Source organism: Lygodium microphyllum, chromosome 22, assembly GCF_053477565.2.
Source record: "Lygodium microphyllum isolate KBCC chromosome 22, Lygodium_microphyllum_v1.1.10, whole genome shotgun sequence".
NCBI lineage: Eukaryota > Viridiplantae > Streptophyta > Polypodiopsida > Schizaeales > Lygodiaceae > Lygodium > Lygodium microphyllum.
This window is the reverse complement of record NC_141156.1, coordinates 94,764,537-94,784,231: the sequence shown is the minus strand read 5'-3', so window position 1 is coordinate 94,784,231 and position 19,695 is coordinate 94,764,537. Positions and strand designations below refer to the sequence as shown.

Here is a 19,695-nt window from a genome sequence, read left to right as displayed (position 1 = left end):
ACCATCCAAATTCTTTTGAAGCATGAAATTAGCAATCTCACGATACGTCACCAGAGAATGGACCTGTAAGACATATGATAACTCTTGATTGTTAGCATTTAGCAATACCAAAAGTTCTTCCATGGTATCTAAACATAAAAGGCCATCATATAGACCATCTATATGGTCTTCTTCCTGTAAAACACCTCCAATCATCAATTCTTTTTATTTTCTTTTTACATACTACCTGGCAGCTCTGGTATGCTTGAAATATACTTAAAACACAAAGTAGTTTCAGTGGATACACATGAGGAAAAACTATCGGCTTTTCCTGATTCGTACCACCATTGCCTCACAAGACAGTGGTACCTAGAAAAAATATAGCTCTTCTACTCGAAGAGGGAAATCACTCAAATAATCTTTATTTTGTTGATGATTGATACAAACGGTCATGAAATGGACAGGCTCTTTTCCCATCCTTTCTTCGGATCCATGCATAGGCAGACCCATCTTCCAGAACCTTAGTCTCCATTTGAGACTCAGCAATAAATGGCTGTCCCAAGATAATAGGATAAGAACAAGAGTTTTATGCAAAGAAATTATAAGACTCACCTACATCTCCAATAGAAATCTTCAGACTTGGACAAGTAGCATATAAATCTCCTACAATATTGTTGGCCACATGCATGCGCCAACCATGATCCACATCTACTCGCCATATACCAGTATCATATAAACCTCGCACAATTACATTAATCCCGGAACGATGATCTGAAAGAGAAACACAAGGAGTCTCAGTCTCACCAAGCTTAATGACATTTTCCATAGTCACCCAAGCAGCCCAATGACTTAAAGAAAAATGGCTACAAGGCACCAATCTAGGCGCATCTTTGCTCTCATCATATTGTTCGAGTTGAAGTGAAGGATTAACAGACTTCTTGGACTTCATACATAGAGCGCCATCTGTAGGCTCCTCAAAGGTCTCTTCTTCAGAATCAACCTCCTCAATCTGTAATCCATAGAGAATAGCCTTGAAATAGCTAAAGCCTCTCGATGGATCATATCCTATGTTGGCTCTTCAATAATTTGGCACTTTCTTTTTATGATGTCAATGATAATATCATGAAATTCTCTCTTGGCAATCCCCAAAACTTCTCCAAGTGTAAATTCAATTTTGCAATTAAGAATTCGATCCTCAAGTACCTTTTTCAAGTCTCTGGAAGTCTCAATGTCAGATAGCAGCTTGAATCCAAGTTGCTTCTTTGGCTTCGAATCCTTTAATTTTGGGGCCTTTTGGTCTTCTTGCACTTTTGGCTTTTGCACGTCGGCCATACTCTACTCTGATCCTCAAGAAGAAGGCTGAAGAACTAGCTCACTCCTCCTAGTTGTCTTCTTTGATCCTTCAGGTTGATCATTATCTTTTTTGCACTTTTCTTCAACAAGTGCTTCAAACCCTTGAGATTTTGCAATATAAGCATAGATAGAGAAGACATCTACACGATCATTCCATCCGTTCCTTTTCTAATTGCATCTCCTATGAATGAAAGTTCAAATGATAAAGCTTTATCTTTCTTTTTTGTGTGTAGTGCATAGAACCATAAAGGAGACTTATCTTTCGGTAACTGCTCCAATTGAAGACCATAGGCAGTAGCTTCTCTTGCCGCCTCTTACTTCACATAAGAAGAACGTAAGAGAGTTTCCTCCAATAATTTATTCATATCTCCTTTGCCAAAATTTGTTTTGAGTGGTTTCTTTATGTCTCTGAAACATATCATTCTGTCCTTCCAAACCACCAACTTCAGTCTTTTTACTTCTTCAAAGTCTTGACAATCCTTGTGCTCATGGTCTGGACTATCGCACCATATGCAATGGCGAACACGATCATTTTTGGAAGAATTCATAGGAGTAGAAGAGGATGGGGCAGAAGTTGGAGCTGGGTTAGGTGGTTGTTGATCTCTTCTAGCCATCTTTATCTGAAGATCCTTCAAGTTCTTTGAAATTTCTTCTAGCATGTCTTCAACAATTTGTTTGGTAGATGGCCTGACAACTACCCTAGGAATAGGCATAGGCATAGAAGTAGCATAGACATGGGATGTGAAGTGGAAGGAGCAGCAGGAGAAGTGGAGGTCAGGGAAGACATCATTAGACGAGATTACATACCATTTTGTAAGCAACCCTTCCATCTCCGCCTCTTCGTCAATTTGGAAATTGCATCTATAGCATCTTGCCAATTCGTCTTTAATCCCATAGGCTATGTATAGTCTTCAAGAAGCTCTCCCAACTTGTCTTGAAGTGCACGATCAGCCGCCTGCAAGAATAACTCCACTTTCTTGGATTTTATGGCTCTTTGTTCAAGTGCATCCAATTGGTTGTAACATTCTTCAAACTCGCGTAATAACTTGGAAGCAACAAGTCTTTTGTTGGGTTGATGGACCCACTCTCTGAACGTCTTCCGTGTAGTAATACCATAATTCTCTAGGAAATATTCATCTTTAAGCTCCTTCTTGAAGACATTACAATTTGAATCTTGCACAAATAAATTAGTCACTCTAACTCGCAAAGCAAGCGTGACAAGCCGTAGGAAATAGTTGCTCCAGTTGGTAGGAACTCCAAAGAAGCGCATCTGGCTTTCAAAAGTTTTAAGATTAGCTGAGACATTCCGACCATCAAATAATTTGCATTAACTTACCACGGCCTCGATTGCATTGGTTGCTCCATGTGTATGCTCTTGTTCTTGATACAACATTCATTGTTGATCCAATTGTTGATTATGTAATTGTTGCTACTACTACATACTTAACTACATCTACTGATTTTGCATCATAATAGCAGAAGAAAGAGTCTGCCATAAATTCTTCATCTCATCAATCGAAAATGAACAAGCACTCAATGATGAAGTGGGTGGAGTATTTGAATAGTCTCCCATCTCGGCAACCAGAAGTGACGCTTTCACGTTGGGTTCACCAGGTGTCGCACAAGATTCGAGTGGGAGGTTCATGAAAGTCACTTGCTGCAGGGACGCTTAACAAGATGGGAGCAAAAGATTATTAAGAGTGCTTTTCTTCATATTAATACTTGGAACAAAAGAATGCATAGGTTTCATATTCGAACTGTTATATAAATTGGCATTAAAAGAGAACTGGGAATATAAGAAATACATCATAACATAGGTTCTTTGATTGATGTATGCAAAGGATAGATTAAAAGAAGTTCACTGAATAAAGAGTTCTTCAAGGTTTGGTCATAAGAGAGCATATTTTGCACTAAAAGAAAAGTGTTTTGATAAAGTAGATATGAAACTCCGGAGTTTGAAGGTTCATGAGGGGGAGGAAACCAATATGCCTTTATATTAAAACAGGACAAGGAGGGTGCCAAGTAAGAAGTCAAACCACATGGAGACAAATTTGCAAAAGAATCGTGATTATTTAATGTAGTCGAATCCCTTCAACAATGTAAGGAGGATTAAAGGATAAAGAAGATAGAGGAAGTCCACAAGCATAAGAAGGAAGAGCTAATGGACGAGTTGGGGCTTCAACCACTTTTGAATAAGCCCATATGAGGCTCACAAGATCAAGACTAATCCAGAGCAGGATAGACACAAGTTCAAGGTCAAGGAGATCGGGGTGACTGATGTTGTTGCCCTTTTGCAATTCGCGTCCTCCTACAATAGAAGAAACTCATAACACAAGGAACTTTCAATCGATCCCCATATAGGAAAAAAAGAGAATTCCCCATGGAATTCCCTAGTTGAAAATACATATAAGTGGGGAAAGTAAAAACTAGGGAAAATGGGACATTTCCTAGTGAGAATAAGTAGGAAATCACATAAGACATTTCCTATGTAGGAAATATTTCCTACATAGGAAATATTTCATACATAGGAAAATACAAAATTTTCTATATAGGGAATAATTCCTATACAGGAAATATTTCATATATAGGAAAAATTTTCTAGAGGTGATTCCCTAGGTACTCTCACTAGGAAATCTCTCATTTTTCCTATTTTTTACATTCCCTACTTATATGTACTTTCAACTAGGGAACTCTGTGGAAATTCTCTTTTTTCCTTATCACTTTATCTACTTTGCCCTTCCTCTTAGACATGCTAATATCAAACAAGAAATTGCACAATAAATTTTTAACTAGAAAATTATATAGAGAATGTCATCATTACTAAGTAAGGATCAATAACATACATCTAATGATCAAAATAGATTAAACAAATTAAGACATCAACATCTACTTCTAGCAACCAAAAGTAAAATGAAAATAATTTTAAAGGAGCATAGAACTAAAAACTAATTAAGCAACATGTGTGTCTTGATTGTTGCCCATAATCAAGAAAACAATGAAAAAGTAATTGCCCTTCTCGTCATCGTACTCAAAGACATATGCCATGATGCTTCCTTCTGTTAGCCCTGAGCTTCTACCAACTTTTATTACCCTCCTCCCCACGATGCTGTTGATGCTTGCTTGCAAGTCAATAGTTATAACATCTTCCATCTCACCTACCCCTTTGATAGTAGTTGTGACTTTGGAGACATCAAAATTGTCCCCGAATGGAATGAAAGCACCATCAGCTCGCACAAATGTCTCTGCCCCATGAGTAAACATCATCAAGTATCAATATTGTCATATCAAGAAACGGAATCCAGAATTCTTCTTTAAACTCACAGAGAAGTTTATAAAATTGACAATAAAGAATGCCTTAATAGCAGACAGCTCAAAAAAAAGTAGCAAAGAGGGAAACCTGGGTTTACACTTGTAAAAATATCATACCACCGCTCATCTGTAATAAAAGACATTGCCCTTTCCATTGCACCCAAATAAACACAAGGTCCAACATTTGGAGGCAGTGGATGGAACATATTTTGGTTGGGGTAGTCCAAATCAACCGCAACATGTCGATTTGTCAGAAACCCAACCTGACAAGTCCCTGTCCTACTCTGTACTATGGCTCCAAGTGTACCAAATGTCTCCTGATCTGCAACCTGTGAAATTCACCAGAGAGAGAAACGTATTAGAATTGTCAAACTAGTAATGATGTAACGATTATTTACATATATTGCAACTAATAATGGTCACCAACCACCAAGATGCAAGCTGTGATAGCCTACAAACACTTGGATCTGCAAAACGCAAAGATAGCCGATGAAGATCACCAGAAAAGAAGCCGCCAACACCAAAATGCAACCTGAAAGTGGGTCGCCAGTAGGAGATAAGCCGCCAGGAGTGGAAACGACCATCAGATCTGCAAAACGCAGCCTGATGATGTGTCGCCCAGCTGAAGGAGGGGCCGCCTGATAAAAAACGCAAGCAGGAGGGGTCGATGGATGATGTGGCAGCCTCAGGAGGAGTCGTCTGCAGCAAATGCAAGAAGAATGGCCACCTGGAGGGGCCGCCTGGGCAGTTGGAGATGAGGTGACAGCAGCAGAAGAGGGGTGAGGTATCTCTCCACAAGGTTAGGTCCTCCGTGCTCTCAGTCAGGCGATGATACCATGTGAGAGTGTGCAACGGAAGAAGAACACGAACACAGAGGAGGGGGGAGAGAAAGCAGAGAATGAAGGAAGAAAATCTGCACTGACTGAAATGAATGCTGAATACACTGAAATGGACTGATCAGTCCATGCACGCAGCCCGGAGCGTGAGTGAGGGCACCAGAACAGACTGAAAGCAATGGCAGCACCAATGCCGGAGTGGGAGAGGACAGAGAATGTGCTGAACCTGCAGAAGAATGTGCTGCGAATGACTGGGGGGGCTGCTATAAATAGCCCCAGGCCAGAAAAACTGGCCGACCTGCCAAAACTGGCCGACTTGGCTTGATCTGGCCGACCTGCCCAAATCTGGGCCGACTGCACACCAAAAGGCCCAGTTTGGGCTGTGTGACACGCGGAAAAGAAATGCAGACACAAACAGCAAATACAAAGCTAACAGAGCTCCTCTGTCTCCTACCAGACTCTGACAGGAGCTCACAACCAAGAGATGACAGACTGAGAATGAAAATAGAGGAGGCTAACAAAACCTTCAGCCAGCTCTGTGTATACCTCTTGCTTAGGGGTTGCGGCTAGAATACCAAAATAAGAGAACTCTACCACATCAACATCACACCATATGCCTCCAGCTGGTCCCTGAAATCATCCAAATGGGTATAACTATAATATTTCTGTGTCAGCTTGCCAACTTAGATAATGATTCAGCACTTTTACCGAACTAGACTTTTCTCTTGCACATTACTCATGGAAAACCAGGCAAGGGAACTTCTCTGAAAAAGGAACCATGAAGTTAAGCAAGAAGTCCACTACATTGAAACTAGTATTACCTGTGGATCTTTAGTTGACATCATAACGCTTCTCATGTACAGGCAATCTAGGCAATTATTGCTTAAACTTGATCACAGAATTAGAGGCCATAAAACCACATGCCATGGGTTTTAGAGACAACTTCCTTCACCTCAAGATAAGTTGGAAGCCTCAGGCACTCTTGAAGCCATGCTTTATGAACCTTCCGAGCTACAAACACAATGATTGCAGGAGTACTTGTTAAATGCCCCTGCCTTCTGCGGAATCCCACTACTGTTCCAAGGCTGACTCTGTGTAGGTGCTTGCTATGATATGCTTGGATAGTCATGACATCCAGAAGTGTCGAAGCTTGCCTGCCATTGGGCACCCTTTCACTTATGTCTAAGTTTAGATCCTTTTGTAGACCAAAAAAGAAGCTTTTCCTTTCTTCTGCTCTAACATGAGGCCTATATGCAGGAGGCCATAGGAAATAAGTAGCACTACCTTCCGAACGGTGATGAGCACCAGATGCCAATGCTTGCAATGTAGGACCATCTTCTCCAGGAAGATGACTAGAGTTCCCAAATGACATGGAATAATCACGATCTAGTGTTGAATTCTCTGATACAAGTGAAGAGGAACAGCATACCCATGAATGATGAACCTTTGACATGTCGATCTCCTCAAAAGGCCTGCAAGAACAGCATTTGATGTCTCAAACAAAGGTAATTCGAGAAAACATGGAATTCAAGAGAAGTAAATGCCAAAAGATCACTTTGGGTTGTCTTGGCCTTTTGTTAATCAAGCGCACACTGCATAGATAAGGGCGGGATTCGCTAAGAATCTATTAATAACAAATTTCAAAATAAAGAGGGTTTCCTTGTCATCTACAGAATGACCCGCCTTCTGGGTACATGTGATATTCAATGAATTGCGTCTGAATCGGCTCATATTTTTGGTTTTTCTGTTTTGGGTTCTCCATCAAGAAGCCATGGTCATCATTAGGAAGACAGAAAGCCTCCTGTCCCTGCCCTGCCTCCACGCCCAGAATGTCAAGACTAAAGTTGTGCGAGCATTTGCATATGTTGCGATCATCATGCTCAAAAATCCCGACACTATGGACGTCAAAGCTCCCAATATAAATGCAATTGTAGTGAAAATCGCTGTAAAGAGAGCTGGGGCACATTCCTGCTTTGGATCGTATCTGCAAGGCTGGGGCTTAGTACTGAACCCCTTCACAGATCCCAGGAACAAGAAAATGACAGCAGCAAATATGCCCATGAAATAAACCAAATACTTGTACTCTGTCAGCAAAAACGATGTGACTCCTATGGATATGGCTTGCTGAATTTCAGCACATTTCGTAATAGCTGCTGCATCTGATTCCTCATCCAATCTATCCTCCTCGTCACAGTCTGATGATCCATTAACGATGTTGTGACTGTGGGTCCACTGCACTTGTCCAATTCACAAGTGCATCTCCATTCTGAAGTTTCAGGCACCCACAATTTGCTGTGCCTCCCCATATTATTCCCACAAGGCTAGGCTTTTTCTTGCCTTCCTCAAGCATTAGTACCAGACTGCCACTGTCTCCCTGCATGTCAAATGCCTGCTGGTTCTCGCCCATAATCAGGAAAACAATGAAAAAGTAATTGCCCTTCTCGTCATCGTACTCAAAGACATATGCCATGATGCTTCCTTCTGTTAGCCCTGAGCTTCTGCCAACTTTTATTACCCTCCTCCCCACGATGTTCTTGATGCTTGCTTGCAAGTCAATAGTTATAACATCTCCCATCTCCCCTACCCCTTTGATAGTAGTTGTGACTTTGGAGACATCAAAATTGTCCCCGAATGGAATGAAAGCACCATCAGCTCGCACAAATGTCTCTGCCCCATGAGCAAACATCATCAAGTATCAATATTGTCATATCAAGAAATGGAATCCAGAATTCTTCTTTAAACTCACAGAGAAGTTTATAAAATTGACAATAAAGAATGCCTTAACAGCAGACAGCTCAAAAAAAAGTAGCAAAGAGGGAAACCTGGGTTCACACTTGTAAAAATGTCATACCACCGCTCATCTGTAATAAAAGACGTTGCCCTTTCCACTGCACCCAAATAAACACCAGGTCCAACATTTGGAGGCTGTGGATGGAACATCTTCTGGTTGGGGTAGTCCAAATCAACCGCAACATGTCGATTTGTCAGAAACCCAACCTGACAAGTCCCTGTCCTACTCTATACTATGGCTCCAAGTGTACCAAATGTCTCCTGATCTGCAACCTGTGAAATTCACCAGAGAGAGAAACGTATCAGAATTGTCAAACTAGTAATGATGCAACAATTATTTACATATATTGCAACTAATAATGGTCACCAACCACCAAGACGCAAGCTGTGATAGCCTACAAACACCTGGATCTGCAAAACGCAAAGATAGCTAATGAAGATCACCAGAAAAGAAGCCACCAGCACCAAAATGCAACTTGAAAGTGGGTCGCCAGTAGGAGATAAGCCGCCAGGAGTGGAGACGACCATCAGATCTGCAAAACGCAGCCTGATGGTTTTTTGTGTTTTGGGTTCTCCATCAAGAAGCCATGGTCATCATCAGGAAGACAGAAAGCCTCCTGTCCCTACCCTGCCTCCATGCCCAGAACGTCAAGACTCATTCAATTCGGAGGATAGACAGCATCCTCCTCGCAGAAGGGTTGGGGACAATCATGGAAGAGCCGAAGGCCTTGAGCCCTTACACCTCCATTGATGCTGTGAAATCATTAGGAGAGAGAGCAGGTAATGATGATGATTGCCAGAGTAAGAAGGCGCACAACAATTTCATGTCCCAGGGCTACCTGCTGCCTCGCACAAGGGCTACCTGCTGCCTTACTATATAGGAAAAAAAAGAGAATTTGCTAGTTAGTTTTCCACATAACTAGAAAGAGTCTAATATAGGAAAAATCAAACTTTACTAGATTTCCAATCTAGAAACATAGTTTCCAATATAAAAACATTTTTCTAGTTAACTTACCATATAGAAAGATTTTTTTTGGTTAACTTACTATATAGGAAGTTTATTATTATCATAACTATCTATATAGTAACTGTTATAACTATATATATCATCTCTCACTTGACTTGGGTCTCACCTATATATACTAACTCTACATCAATATGAATCATTCTTTGGGAGCATGTCTTGTGTATCTCTCTCGTACTCTCTCTCTCTCTCTCAACATGGTATCAGAGCTATAGATGCATAGCAACAACAAGGAAGATAAGTTGTTTCATTGTTTATACTTGATTGAATTCTTTGCACAAGTGATGATTTGATACATGAACTTGTTCAAATTAGAAGTATTAGGTGCGTAGCTCTCGTCGTGCTCTCGAATCCTGTCAAAATTGCTTGTCAATCGGAGTTCTGGATCAAAAGTTATGACAGTTCAGGATTCAAGACAGCAATTCTGCTCGAATCTGCGATTCTTTATTTAAAACTGTATTTCTAATTACAGTTCGTTAATCCCCAATTATAGTTTATTAATCTCTCGTCTTCGTTAATGATGTTGATTACGACAAGCAAACATCTTGTTATTTTTAGCGATGTTTTATTATCGTTCACGTTCTTTGCTCGACCGAAATAGCGCTTTTCTTATATGCGTCATCTCGTCTTGCACATTACGCCTCTCTATTTCGGGATTTCTTTTTAGTCACTCAATACTTTTCGTCATTCTTACGTGCATATCCCTATTTTGATTGTCATGCGTCTCAACTACGCTCGTCTTGATCATGGTTTGCAGATTCTGCGATCTCATCTTATTTGTTTTCTCTCGACATACAGGCATGGCCAATTGCGTAATTGTTAACGGATATCCATCTGGCCAACGTTCGGTTCCCTTCTTCCAAGGACAAGGCTTTCCTGGGTGGAAAGCAAAGATGATGCTAATTCTTGAAGGTGACGAATTATTTGATATTGTTTTGGGCGACCTGTTTTGCCCAGTTCAACCTATTGATGTGATGAATAACAATTCTGTGATTACTGATGGTCCATTATTTGAACAATGGAAAATTGATCATACTGATTGGATTCGTCGTGACAAAGCGGCTCGTCGTTATATATTGTCTGCACTTCCTGACTCACTTATGTTGGATGTCTTTCATCTGGAAACCTCTCATGCTATTTGGGAGTATCTTATCTCAACGTTTGAGAAGAAATCGGTCACCGAAATTTTATATCTCCAAACTTGTTTGAAGAATCTTCAATATAAGGTTGGTACCTCTATGCACTCTCATATCGAGGCTTTTAAAGACATTATCAATCAGCTTGGTGCTGCCGGCGCTCCTGTTGCTAAAAATCAGATTGTTACTCAACTTCTTCATACCATCAAAGATCCTTTATATGACAATATCATCACTATTTTGTCTAACAAGGATGATATCCACTTTGACAAAGCATGTATATCTCTTATTGAATATTCTCAACGTCATGAGCATCATTTGGAAAAATCTGATGCTGTTTTGGTCACTCGGGAACAAAGGGATTTTGATGCTGCTTTTGTTGCTCACAAGTGTCTTGCTTCACGTTTTCAGCAGGGTGGACGCCCTAATCCAGGTAGTAAATCTTCTCGTCTTGCTTATCCTAACAAACATTGCTCTTATTGTGATAAGAAAGGTCATGTGGCTTCTGATTGCTGGGCACGTCAATATGATGAGGAGCATGGAGTTACTACAAAGCAACCTCGCTCGTCCAAAAGTTTTCCTCCTTATGATTATTGTGCACATACAGATCATCCATCTCATCGTTGTTATAAACGCAGATATGATGAAGAACGTTTTCGAGCTTATATTGTTCAACAAACTACAACTGATGATGATCATACTCATCAGGAGCTCAATTTCGTCCATTATGATATCTCTCCAGAAAAGGTACTTCATGTTCATGATGGTTCTCTATTCATCGTTGATTCAGGTGCCACTGGAAACATGACATACCAATCGCAGTGGCTTCACAATTATCATTCTCTTCCTGTCAAGAAGTTTGTTTACCTTGCGGATGATACGACTTGTCAAGTCAAAGGAGTGGGCGATTTATATCTGGGGACTGTTTCATCCACTAGAATATTAAGAGGAGTTCTTCATGTTCCAGATTTGTAAAGAAATCTTATTTCTGTTGCTCGTCTAGTTGATCTTGGTTTGTTTGTTGGCTTTGATCATAATCAATGTCGTATAGAGAAAGACGGGCATACTATAGCAGTGGCTCCTCGACATGGTAATCTATTTGAGCTATCATTGAATGATACAGTTGCAAATGTTGTTACTGCCCCTGGAGATGCAGATTGCAAATTATGGCATCAACGATTTGCACACTCCGATTTTGCCAAAATTCTTGATCTTCATCGTCATGGTCTTGTGCAAGGTATGGATCTTAAATCTCATCCACGTATGGGAATATGTGAGTACTGTGCACTTGGAAAACACCATCGTTCGCCTTTCCACACTTCTACTTCATCACATTCCTGTGCTCTCTTGGATTTGGTTCATACCGATATTTGCGGTCCTTTTCCTGCCTCAAAGTCTCAATATCGATATTTTATAACTTTCATTGATGATTTCTCACGGTACACACATGTCTATCTTCTTCGACATAAGTCTGAGGCTTTATCTATATTTAAACAATACAAGATAAGTGTGGAGCTTCAAACTGGATTCTCTATAAAGACGCTTCGCAGTGACAATGGCGGTGAATATGTATCCAATCTATTTGATGACTTCTGTAAGGATCAATGTATTCATCATGAGTTTACAGTTCCTTATTCTCCTCAGCAAAATGGTGTTGCTGAGCACAAAAATCGCACGATTCTTAATGCTATACGTTGCATGCTTATACACTCTGGTTTGTCTCGAAAGTTTTGGACTGAAGCACTTCTAACAACTGTTTTTATTCAAAATCATCTTCCAACTACTGCACCTGCTGGTAAAATTCCTATAACAATTTGGACAGGGAAGACACCTTCAGTCTCTCACTTTCGCATATTTGGCTGCATTGCTTATATTCATGTGCCCAAGGACACTCAACATAAGTTGGATTCTCCAGGTTTGAAGGTTATTTTTCTTGGTTATTCAGATCATTCCAAAGGTTACAAATTTTATGATCCTTCTTCTCAAAAGGTTATCATTAGTCGTGATGCTATATTTGATGAGAAGACTATGGGTGGCACATGGTCGTCAGATGTTTCAGATGATACACAATCTTTGCTTAGTGCATTTCCTTACTTGCTTTGTGATTCTACTAATTCTGATGATCATAAACCTCCTTCACCTCCAAAGAAGATTGATGAAAATTTGGAGATCTATGTTGATCTTCCTATTGAGATAGAGCATGGATTCTATTCTATTGAATGTGATGTCTTTGATGATGCTATGTCTGTCCAAGAGGATCCAATATCATATATGGAAGCTATCAATTCGTCTCAAAGGGATCAATGGCAAGAAGCTATGCAAGCTGAGTACGATTCTTTAATCTCCAAAGGTACATGGATTCTTACTGAACTCCCCCCAAATCGTGTTCCTATCAAATGTAAATGGGTTTATAAAACCAAGACCAAAGCTGATGGCTCGTTTGATAAGTTCAAAGCACGACTTGTTGCAAAAGGTTACTCACAGATTGCAGGAGTAGATTATCAAGAAACATTTTCTCCCGTTGTGCGCTCCACAACTGTTCGTATGATTTTGGCTTTTGCAACACTATTTGATCTAGAAATTCACCAAATGGATGTTAAAACGGCTTTTCTCAATGGAGATCTTGAAGAAGAAATCTATATGGAGCAACCTGAAGGTTTTATGATTGCAGGAAAGGAGCATCTTGTATGTCAGCTTCATCGTGCATTATATGGATTGAAGCAAGCCTCTCGTGCTTGGTATATTAAGATTGATCAGTTCCTCACATCTAAAGGTTTTGTTGCATGTTTTGCTGACCCAAATCTTTACATCAAAAGGGAGGACAAATATTTTATTATTCTTGCTCTATATGTTGATGATACTATTCTTGTGTCAAATAATATTGCTTTCTTGGATGCTATGAAGAAGCTTTTATCGACTGCATTTGAAATGGTGGATCTTGGTGAGATACATTCTTGTTTGGGTATTCAAGTTCAACGACACCGACAACAAGGCATTCTTCTTCTTCGCCAGACAAAGTTTATTAATGATATTGTTAAGAAGTTTGGGTTGACAAATGCGCAACATAGTAAATCAAAGCATATTGCTATTCATTATCATTATGTTCGACATGAAGTCAAGAAAGGTTCCATTATGGTGGAGCATTGTCCCAGTGATCAAATGGTTGCAGACATCTTCACAAAAGCTCTTAGTGAAGCTCGCTTTAGCTCATTAAGACATGAACTTGGTATTGTTCCAAGTTCTTGTCTCACTGATTGAGGCATGTATCATTGTATTCAAGAAAACTTTATAGTAAATCATTTTTGTATCGTAGGTATGTGTAGGGGCTCGGGTTTTTCCCTTGTTCTCCCCAAGGGTTTTTTTCACTCGCAGCCAGAGACCTTTGTTTGAGTGGGGATGTTACAACTATATATATCATCTCTCACTTGACTTGGGTCTCACCTATATATACTAACTCTACATCAATATGAATCATTCTTTGGGAGCATGTCTTGTGTATCTCTCTCGTACTCTCTCTCTCTCTCTCAACAGTAACTTTATAAAAAATAGTTACTATATAGTAACTTCAGAAATAGACATTATCTATATAGTAACTTCATCGAAAAAGTTACCATATAAGAAATTATAACATATCACATCTATGTAGTAACTTTATCATATAAACTTAGCATATAGGAGGCATACAACCATGTAGTAACTTTATCATACAACCTTGGCCTATGCCCAATGCAGCAACAGGGACACACTGAACTTAAATGCAGGAGTTATACTGCTTGCAAGCTGAGGAGTTATAATGCATCAAATGCCCTCATTTGATATGCTAGTTTATACAACTCAATTAAATAAAAAATACTAAGCAGTTTGTTAGATCAATATAAGACATCAATCTTGATTACGTAAAAAGGCCTATAGTTGATCCGAAAATTGAACTAAGACCACAAGCATGACATCAAAAGACTAGACACATCCAGATTATGACCATGCTCTAAGGCTATGCAACTGATCCTTGAGATAAAATTTAGAAACTTGGTTGTAAGATGCACACCTCCAAAACAAAGTAAAATTATAGAATGACTAAATTTCAAGACAAGCAGTTTGTATTCAAACTTTGAAGTTATTCACTAGCTTTTTACCTGAGATCCTGGAGTGATGGATGGGTCATTGCCCCTTAAACCTTCAGCCAGCTTTGTGTATACCTCTTGCTTAGGGGTTGCGGCTGGAATACCAAAATAAGAGAACTCTACCACATCAACATCACACCATATGCCTCCAGCTGGTCAAACGTGAGAGTTAAAGAGGACAAACTCTTCCTACAAAAGACATGTAGATGAGAGTTAAAGAGGACAAACTCTTCCTACAAAAGACATGTAGATGAGAGTTAAAGAGGACAAACTCATAGCAAGTTTGATGCTGTCAACCATGAAAGTATTTGATGTGGTGAGCCTTGATTTGGTCCTTCAATCATACTAAGAGAGATCAAAACTTTCCTACAAGCTTAAATAGAATTTGCTAAGTAGCTGCATACTGAAAAGAATCCCTGCTTTTGAAGATTCTTAGAGAATCTGATATTGAGTCCTACAACAACATGACAAGTGCAAGTAAGATGCTTCTCTACAACTTAGGGCCATCAACATGTACATTAGTATATGAATTTGTTGTGATGTATAATCAAAAAGTGTTTGTGTCCTTAAAATTGAATTCGAACATTTGGTACCTCTCATCATGGAGAATGCCCAACTCCTGCACCATCATGGAGAGTTGATGCCATCATCCACCCAACAAAATCTGCATTTCCTACACACTAAGAAACATCATTAGAAATTTATGGACTGCTCCTATTGATGAGTCTTGGGAGAGATCTTTTCAAATGATGCATCACCTTAAAAATCTTATAATCCACTACTTTTCAAGAGGTACAAGCATTGATCAATGGCAAAGGCCAAAAGCACTATGTCAAAGCTGCCCTGATGTATCACAACCAAGAGAAACCCTGCCATTTTTAGTAAACTGCCTTCCCTTTGATCTTGCAAGAGTGCAATCTCCCATAGCTCCATGGAAAAATCTGTGCTAGTGGTTGTACACTTCAGGATTTGTAGTCCTATCCACCACAAGACAATTAAATAATGAAATGATATTAAAATTATTTGCTAATGAAACAATGGCTTCCAAAAGACTTTCACGAACTGCGTTTTTGTAATTGGCTGATATTCTTTTAGCTAGCATTAAAAAAAATTAAAATCAATAGAATCCCTTTAACTTTGCATCCCTTAAGCAGAGTTAATAAGACTTTGATTCAAGTAGCGCAAAAATAAAGATACTCTTAACTTTGAAGCTTTCTTGAGAAGAGCAGTACCTGAATTAGTGGGAGACCAGTGCCTTGCAGTAAGGTTCTTAAACTGTATACTTGCAACTTGACGTACATAAATTTCTGCACTTGGTGTCACAACAACTTGAAGCAAACCCATGAGGTGACTAGGTACATGCTGATACTGAAAAGTGATCATTAAAAGTCCAAATGTTTAGGTAGTCAATTACAAAGAATGACATCACTGACATATTGAACCATACACAATTAGCTTTAACATTCAAAACATGCCTAAGGTGGTACTTTAGCTATGCCATCTTATTATCTCTTTTGATTTAGCTACATAAGGTAGAAGAAACTCTAAATGCTATCTAGAACCAACTCCAAATCATCCAAAAAAATTAGTATTAGGACAATTTTAGAGTGGAAGTGAAAGTCTTAAAAATGCAACATGGTGTGAGAATCATAAACCAGCTAAGTCATCATTGCTTAGTGCTCCTTAATGCCCATTCAAATGTGATTCTGTTTCAACTAGTAACTTCAGTAGAAGCTAACTCTACTGATCTATGAAATACAATCCTAGTAGTTGAATTCAACTTGCACAATATGCTTGCAAGTTTTAAAAATGTGGCACCACTTGAAAATCATAAAGCAGCTAGGACACCAATGCTTAATGCTCCTTAGAAGGCGATCTAGATTCAGAGTAGCAAATTTAGTTGAATCCATTGATTTGTGAGGCATTATCTGAGCACATAAATTCAGCTTGCACAGTATGTTCAGAACGACATTACGACTTTTTTTCTGACATTAACAGGGTTTCTTGTCTCTCAATGTATTGATTCTCATATTAAAATTGATCATAACATTGCTTTGTGTAGCTAATGCAAACAGATTCTGACTGAAGCATAGAAGATTGCATGGAAACCATGAATTAACCAAGACATAGAGAAAATGATACTTATTCCAAATCAAGCACCATGCCTATTACACTTTGTTCAGGAAAAATCAACAAAGATATGCGTGATCGGGAAAAGCAAGAGAGCATACCTGAGCGAGCGCAGCTTCAATAGCTTTGTGCTCCTTTGGATTAGGACTGAGGACCAGCTGAAGCACGGAAGCAGAGTAGGGGCACAAATCCATGCCCACAATGCCGATAAAGGCCACCGATCCTTTTTATGCACCGCTGAGGCCTTCAATCAAAAGCTTCCTCTTGTGAACGTCGATGAGGAAGGAGGATGCTTCTGTAAGGATACCTTGTGATGTCGCCTGGCTATGGCGTCTCAAAGCAATTTACAGCCCGTAGATACGCAAAGCCTCATAAAGGTCTAACCATGGTTCGTTTAATCGCATTTCTCATCTAACCATGGTTCGATTAATCGCTCCTTGCCCTTGCTTATAATTAAGGGTGAAAGAGGTAAAGTGCATGCATTGAAACATTTTTGAGAGGCACTTAGGGTAATAGATAGGACAAGACACACGCATGTAAATTGTACCTTCGCTAGCCTATGGAGTTGAATTTATAGCATGTGTGGCCGACACATTTTAACTAGTGCAACTTGTCAATCAACACGTATAGAGATGATGGAGTACCCTCTATAATTGAGGGTACCCCATGAACTTGGTGGAGTTCAAAGAAGCTATCAATTGGAGATTGATTAATAAGAACTTCTCTATTCTCCTTTTGTGTTCTCTCTCTACACACAAAAGCTCTTGCCAAGTTGATGAATTTGGCTCAAGTGTTGTGACTATAAGGACCTAAAGCCCTCACAACACACTCACAAGCCCATATCCTCGGGCATGACATGGCTCTAAGGGAGTTAATATAAATTTACTATCCCCTTTATTGCAACAATGCCATGGTACATCAAGCTAGATACATATGAGCCTTGTAGCAAAATTTCTATCCAAATTGGTTCTTACTAGCTTATATTTAACACCGCACAATAGCTAATCACTAAAACCAAACACCAATTTCTAAGGGGAGAAGGGTCGCCACATTTATTGTGGGTTTGGAAAACTTCTGTGAAAATGTTCACCTAAGCAATGACTAACATTTGAGGCACACCCCCTTTTGCTCTTCCTTCTACCACCTAGTGTGAATCTAGCCTTAGTTTGCATTTTTACCCATAATATGATTGACAAGGTCCCATATCAAATCGGTATTGTATGCCTTAGTGGAGGAACTTTCAAATTTGACTCTATTTTGTGTGTTCTAAAATGGGCTCCACATTGTAACTACTATGTGGTCTATTTTTTGTATAACATTGATGGCTCTCAATCTTTTTATCTTTCCCTATTATTCATTTCAAGCTTTAAGTTTTTCCAACCTCACTTATGATTTGAAAAGTTGTGTGAAAGTAATTCACTCAATTCTTATGCAAGAGTTACAGGTTGTGGGGGAACCAATACAAGTCACAAACTCGGGCCCCCTTACTCTAATGGAGAGGACTAAAAGGGAACTTGGGTAACTTCCAAGTTGGCCCATAAAAACAACTTTACAAAGCAGATGCAAAAACATTCAACTTAATGACTATCACTAAAAGAGTATTAAGCTAACTTCCAAGTTATGGAGTTTTTAATCTATTGAGTGCTTTGCAATTTACCATGTTTTTTGACTGTGTAGATAGGAACTTAAGACCTTATCATATGATTCCAAGCATCCTTCAATTATGGGTTGAATCCTTCCCTTTCTAGAGAGGAGGTGCTGAACCTAAACAGAGACTGGCTTCCATTTCTTTCTCCAACTAAACCGATCCTTCTTAGATGGACTTCCTAGGAACCTCACATTCCAAGAGATCATAGAGATTAGCTTTCGTCATTTACTAGAATTTCTTCAAACTATTTTGATAGAAAAAGATATAGATAATTGCATGCTAGGCTTTATATTTGCAAGCGTAATCACTATGTAAAGGGGGCCATTAAAGTTTTTTGTTGTTATATTAGGTAAATAATCTTGCTTTTGCTCGCATTAGTCACAACCCTAGATAGCTTTAGAAAACTTTCATACACTTTCATCAAATACATTGACTAGTTGCTTCTCTACTTGCACAATATTGGTAAGTTATTGTTGGTAGCAAAGAATTGGGAGACCAAGTGTCTTCTTACTCCATGTTGCACCTTCAAATCCAAATTCCTAAGCAAAGGGTTGGTGATTATGGTGGAAAAGATTAATGGGACCATGGGACACCCTTTGGCATCGACATCTTTACCTCAAATGGACCTAAGCATAGACCATTTACAAATACATTCCAAAGAGATTGAAATATTCCTATATAAATTCCACGATTCCTCCTCCATCATCTATCATAGTGATGAACTCTTGTTGCTTATTTTGCTTCATCAATTCATAAAATTAATTGGTTGAAGAACCAGTCCCATAAGATACCATTTCCCTCAGACTAAATTTTGGCAACTTCACCTTTATGTTTTTGCAAGTCCTCCATGTAATACTCCACTTCTTTGAGAAGTTGATAAAACATCCCATTAGTAGAACACTTAGAAAGAGTCATAATAATATAGTACTCCCTGCATTGCTAACTACTAACATGCAACCCTCTTTGAATCCAATCCTGATCTTTGCCATACATCTTGGTAATCTTAGTTATGATAGCTATGGATCTCATCTAGTTCTATGTTGGATTATTGTTGGTTTGTTTCCAAATATCCTTCAGCTATAGGTTGAATCCTTCCCTTTCTAGAAAGGAGGTGTTGAAAGAGAGGGGCTTCCATTTCTTTCTCCTACTAAACATATCCTTCTTGGATGGACTTTCTAGGCACCTCACAGTCCAAGAGATCATAGTGAGCCAGCTAATTAACATTATATCTTTGTTCGAACCTCCATAATCCAAAATAGCAAAATAGCCTTGTCAATAAAACATTTGCAAGAATATTTTAAAGGGAAAGCTTTTATTTCTTACCTCCATTAGACTTCAAAGATTTTGGTGGTTGAAATTATTTCTTTCC

The 19,695-nt window shown here is 39.2% G+C and overlaps 1 pseudogene; it reads right to left on the bottom strand.

Annotated features, from left to right (window-relative positions):
• Positions 1–4,281: 4,281 nt before the first annotated feature.
• LOC148017419 (uncharacterized) lies at positions 4,282–16,872 on the bottom strand (annotated as a pseudogene).
• Positions 16,873–19,695: the final 2,823 nt, after the last annotated feature.